The following is a 4,958-nucleotide window of genomic DNA, read 5'->3' on the forward strand; positions in this document are numbered from 1 at the left end:
TCTTTCCTGCCTATGCAGGGGGTCGGACTCGATGATCTATTGAGGTCCTTTCTGACCCTAACATCTATGAATCTATGAAAAAAAATGTGGTAGAGCCCAAAAGCCAGACTGTCAAGGCACAATAGGCTACAGCATGCATTCAGTTATTCCAGTTGTGCTCAAAACAGGGTGTTTCCAAATAGCAGTACCAGACTTGTTCATATAATTTTGCGTATACATTTTGAAATCCTAGCATTTTATGTCATTTAGACTATCCTGTACAGTCAAACTGTGCTTGAAATAGAATGTGTAGGGATGAAATCCTTGGCCCACTGAAGTCAACTGGAATTTTATCCTGGCTCTCTTTCTCCTAAAAATCAGAAATCATGCAAGATGTGTAAGTGGAATTTTTGACTGAAGCTTCACTGCTGATGTGCTAGGCAAGTGATCTTCTAAGTTGTCTTTGCTCCAGAAGCAGACTAGTGTCAAATTCTTGCAAGACAGACAGCTCCTGTAAATAGGCTTGTACCTACATACATATAACGATGGAAGAAATCAATTAAAGATAGTATAGATGCTTGTTGATAGCCTGATCACATTGTTTTTCTTTGCCCAAGAGAACTTACTTTCATCACCAGCTTCATAAAGAACAAACAGGAAGAAAATGCTATCTTTCTTAAAAATCAGAAATATACAGCTGAGCAGCTCTGTTTGACACTCTTATTTTCATTGTTATCCATAAAAAGGATTGTACCATTTGCTGTGAATCCAACTGAAATGAATTTCTCCTAGTATATAACTTCATTTACATATGTGAATGGAGGGAAAGTCTAGATGCACTTTAAATATAACATCTGATTTTCAGTTGCAAAGCATCAGTTCAGAAACAAAATAATTCAGAACCTGTGGAGCATGGGACAGACTCCTGATCTACTTGATATATTAATCTGGGGCCCGTGACAAATTAAAATACTGTACCATGTAGAATTTTATTCAAAAGAAGTAACTTTCTAGATTTGGCTGAGAAGATGAGCATTATCTAATCCAGAGCATTACCTAATAGACTACAGTCCTACTGATTTTGAATATTCAGACCATAGCTCCAAATCACATTGAACTGCTACCATTTATCTCAGTGGCATGGTGACTCTGAAGCTTAATTATTACATTTTCTGTTTAAGCACTCTGGCTGAAGTCTTCACCTCTTCAAAGTCTGTGGTAAAACTCCCATTAACTTGAAGCATGTATGTATGTATTAGGCCTGTGCGAAGTGGCTAGTATTCGCTTTGGATTCAAATTCAGCCAATTCAGGGGACAGTGATTCGATTTGGTGATTTGAATCACTGTCTGAAGTCAATTCAGATTAATCTGATTCAGAGATTCAACCGCCGCCGAATTGGCTGAATGTCCAAATCAAACAGACCCCATCTCCTGCCCGCTCTCCCAGCCCCATCAATGGCTGCCCTGCCTGGCCCCAGCATCCCTGCTCTTTAAAAAAAAAAAAAAAAGCCCCACACTCACTAGCTGCTTCCAGGTAGGAGGGTGATCCCCACCAGACCCCCTGCCCCACACCCTTGCGGGAGCAGGCAGGGGATGGGGCCTAGTGGGGGTTCCCTCATGGTCCCCTCCCCCCTCCTTCAGCCACCCTCCCCACAACCCCATACTTACCAGCATGGAGTCTGGGTCCAGCTCCCTGCAGTGGCAAGTGGGGAGTGCCTGAATCTCCGAATCTTTCTCTGAATCATTTCAGAATCATTTTAGATCTTTTTATTTGTCTCCTGATTCGAATTCAGATTTCGAGATTCAATCACCGAATCAGGCCAGATCTCCTCTGAATTGAATCAGCACCCAAAGCTTCACACAGCCCTAATAATTATTATTATAATATGGATGTAGTTAATATCTACATATTATGCTATAGCAGGGCACTAAGGTGCCTGCTACTTGTAGAGCCAGAGTAACTACGCAGGCACTGGTTGCCAGGGTAACTGGAGGAAGCTAGTGACTCACCTGCCTGGTCAGCTGACCGGAAGGGCAGGGCCTAGCTCCTATATAAACCACAGGCCGGAGGCCAGGAGACAGTTCCCTGCTGGCAGCCAAGGGGGAAGGAGCCCTGCTGGAATGAGCAAAAGAGAAGGGGCCAGACTGCAGGTATGGCCTGGGATTTGGGGACAACTGAAGAAACTCTGGTGTGGTGAGATGAAGTTGGAGCCAGATAGCTTAGATTTTATGTTATAACCCAGGGGCTTGTGTTTTGTTTTGCTGTTTGTTACCGGTGGTTTGGGTGAGGCTATTAGGGGTTGTAGGAGGCCTCAGAAGGGGACTCACAGTACAGTGGGGACCCCAGTGCCAGTGAGGGCGCAGCATTCAGGGTGCACTGACCCCAGCCCCAGAGAGGGGGGCAGCATTGGAGAGGCCCCCAGAGAGAGTGGGGCTGCGGTGAGAAGCCCCCAGAGAGAGCAGGGCCGCAGTGAGAAGCCCCCAGAGAGAGGGGGCAGTGTCGAGAAGCCCCAGAGATGGGGCAGCGTTGAGAAGCCCCAGGGAGGGCATAGTGCCAGACAGGGCTGCGGAAACCTCGAGCACCGGTGAAGGCACAGAGTGAGGCAGGGCTGCAGAGAGCCCAAGGAGGATGAGAGGGCCAGATTACAACAAGGCCCGGACAACAACGGCGGTGCCATCTACGAGGTGTGGGCTGCAGTGTAGGGGAGGAAACAGAGCCGCACATAGCACCCCCTGGCATTGGGGCAGTAAAAGGGCAGCCTCCCACTAATTAACATCAATTAATCAATTAACAACAAGACATGGCAGGCGAGAAGGCGGGCAGGTGGCCCAGGAACAGGGGTGTGGGCCACGTTTAGATCAGCCCTAGAGCGGGCACCTGTTACATATGCATATATTACCTATATAAAATGTATGAATGTGTTGACTATGGGTAGGCTTTTTTTCTACCAATATCATTATTAGGGGTGTGTGAAATTTCACCCGGCTTACTGGCTTCAGCGCTGGTCCCAGCCGGCAGCATGCACGTCCTGTCATCCAGCAGGCAGATTGGGGGCCCAAACCCCTGTGAGGACTCCAGCACAGCCCTGGCAGCCCTCCCAGGGGTGCGGGTGGGCCCCTGATCTGTGAGCGGGATTACAGGAGGCGAGTGCTGCTGCCTGGGGCCAGTGGCAGCACTGATCTTTCTGGCACTGGTCCCAACCAGCACCACCCACCTCCTGTCATCCAGCAGGCAGATCGGGGGCTTGCCCACACCCCTGGGAGGGCTCTGGGGGCTGTGCCGGACTCCTCCCGGGGGTGTGGGCCCGTGATCTATCTGCTAGATGACAGACCAGCACTGGGCGCAGCCTACACCCAGCGCCAGGAAGATCACTGCTGCCGCTGGCCCCAGGCAGCAGCACCCACCTTCTGGCACCCCGCAGGCGCCGATCTGCCTGCCAGATGACAGAAGATTTGTTCTGTTGCCTGGGGCCAGCAGCAGCAAGGGCTGTCCCCTGGGCGGGGGGGGGGGGGAAATCAGGGTGACCACCCCAGGCCCCACACTTTGAGGGGACCCGCGGAGCCAGGCAGAGTAGCGGTAGCAACTCTGTGCTGCCGCCACTGGCTTTGTGTCTGGCCACTCACTACGCTGAGGGCTGCGGGGGCTGTACCAGAGTCTTCCCAGGGGTGTGGGCCCCCAATCTGCCTGCTGGATGACAGGAGGTGGGTGTTGCTGATCTTCCCGGTGCTGGGTTTGGGTTGCGCTGCTCTGTCATTTGGCAGGTAGATTGGGGGCACAAACCCCCAGGAGAAGTTCAGCACAGCCCCCACAACCCTCCTGGGGGTGCAGGCAAGCCCCCAATCTGCCTGCCTGCTGCATTTTATGATTCTCCATTATAAACTATGGGCGAAACAGCGTTGAAACAGCGAAAACAGTTTAGATTAAATTGAACAGAACAGTGCTTTTGAAATTAAACGAAATTCTAAATGAAACACTGTTCTGTTGAAACATTGAAATGGAAGTCGAAGCAGAACAGTGCTGTTTTGGACAGCCCGAATAATTATATAATTTGCACCCTAATATGTAGCTGTTACACTGCTATAGAAGCACCTTCAACATGTACACCTTATTCCCTTGCTTATGTAGGAATGGTTATATTGGCATATGCATACTGTATTCCTTTGAATAGAAAACAGACTTTTAATAACCAAACGTATCTTCTAAAAATGGCCTTCTGCTTAAATTTGAGAAAATAAAAGTAAAAACCTCTTAAATACACCCTAGGGGCGCATCCCTCACCCTCATCTTCCCCTCCCCCCGGCGAGCCTAGTTTAAAGCCTGCCAGAGGAGATCTGCCAACCTAGAAGAAAACACACGCTTACCTTTGGGGGACAGGTGAAGCCCATCCCAACTGAGCATGTCCCTCGTCGTGATGTGCGGGTCGTTGTCCAGGAAGCCGAAGCCTGCCTCGAGACACCACTGCCGGCGTCCGTTCACTGGTAGGATGGAAGAGAATACCACCTGTGCACCAAACTCCCTCAGCACACCGCCCAGAGCACTGTAGTCCGTCATCAGGTGACCGGGGGTTCTCCTGTCTGCATCATTAATACCCACATGGACTAGGACCATGGGGTAGTAATCAGTGGGCTTGATCCTGGCCTGGATTACCTCCTTCACATCCCAAATCTTTGCTCCGGGCAGGCAGTATACCTCTCATATTGAAGGGTCCTGGCGACAGATGGGCCCTTCCATACCTCTCAGGATGGAGTCGCCTATGACGAGCACTCATCGCCTCCTCCTCTGGGTCCGCTTGGATCTCTTGACCTGTTCGGAGCGTGAAGAATGTGGTGTTTCTTCCTGCCCAAGGGTTTCCTCCTCCCCTTCCATCTCCTGCAGGGTCGCCAGGGCCTCGTACCTGTTCTCCAGTTGGACTGGAGGAACTGGTACCTGTTCGCTGCGAGCAGCTCTGGTCCTGGATGTGACCGTCTGCCACTCTGCT

Source organism: Alligator sinensis, unplaced genomic scaffold, assembly GCF_000455745.1.
Source record: "Alligator sinensis unplaced genomic scaffold, ASM45574v1 scaffold277_1, whole genome shotgun sequence".
Lineage (NCBI taxonomy): Eukaryota > Metazoa > Chordata > Crocodylia > Alligatoridae > Alligator > Alligator sinensis.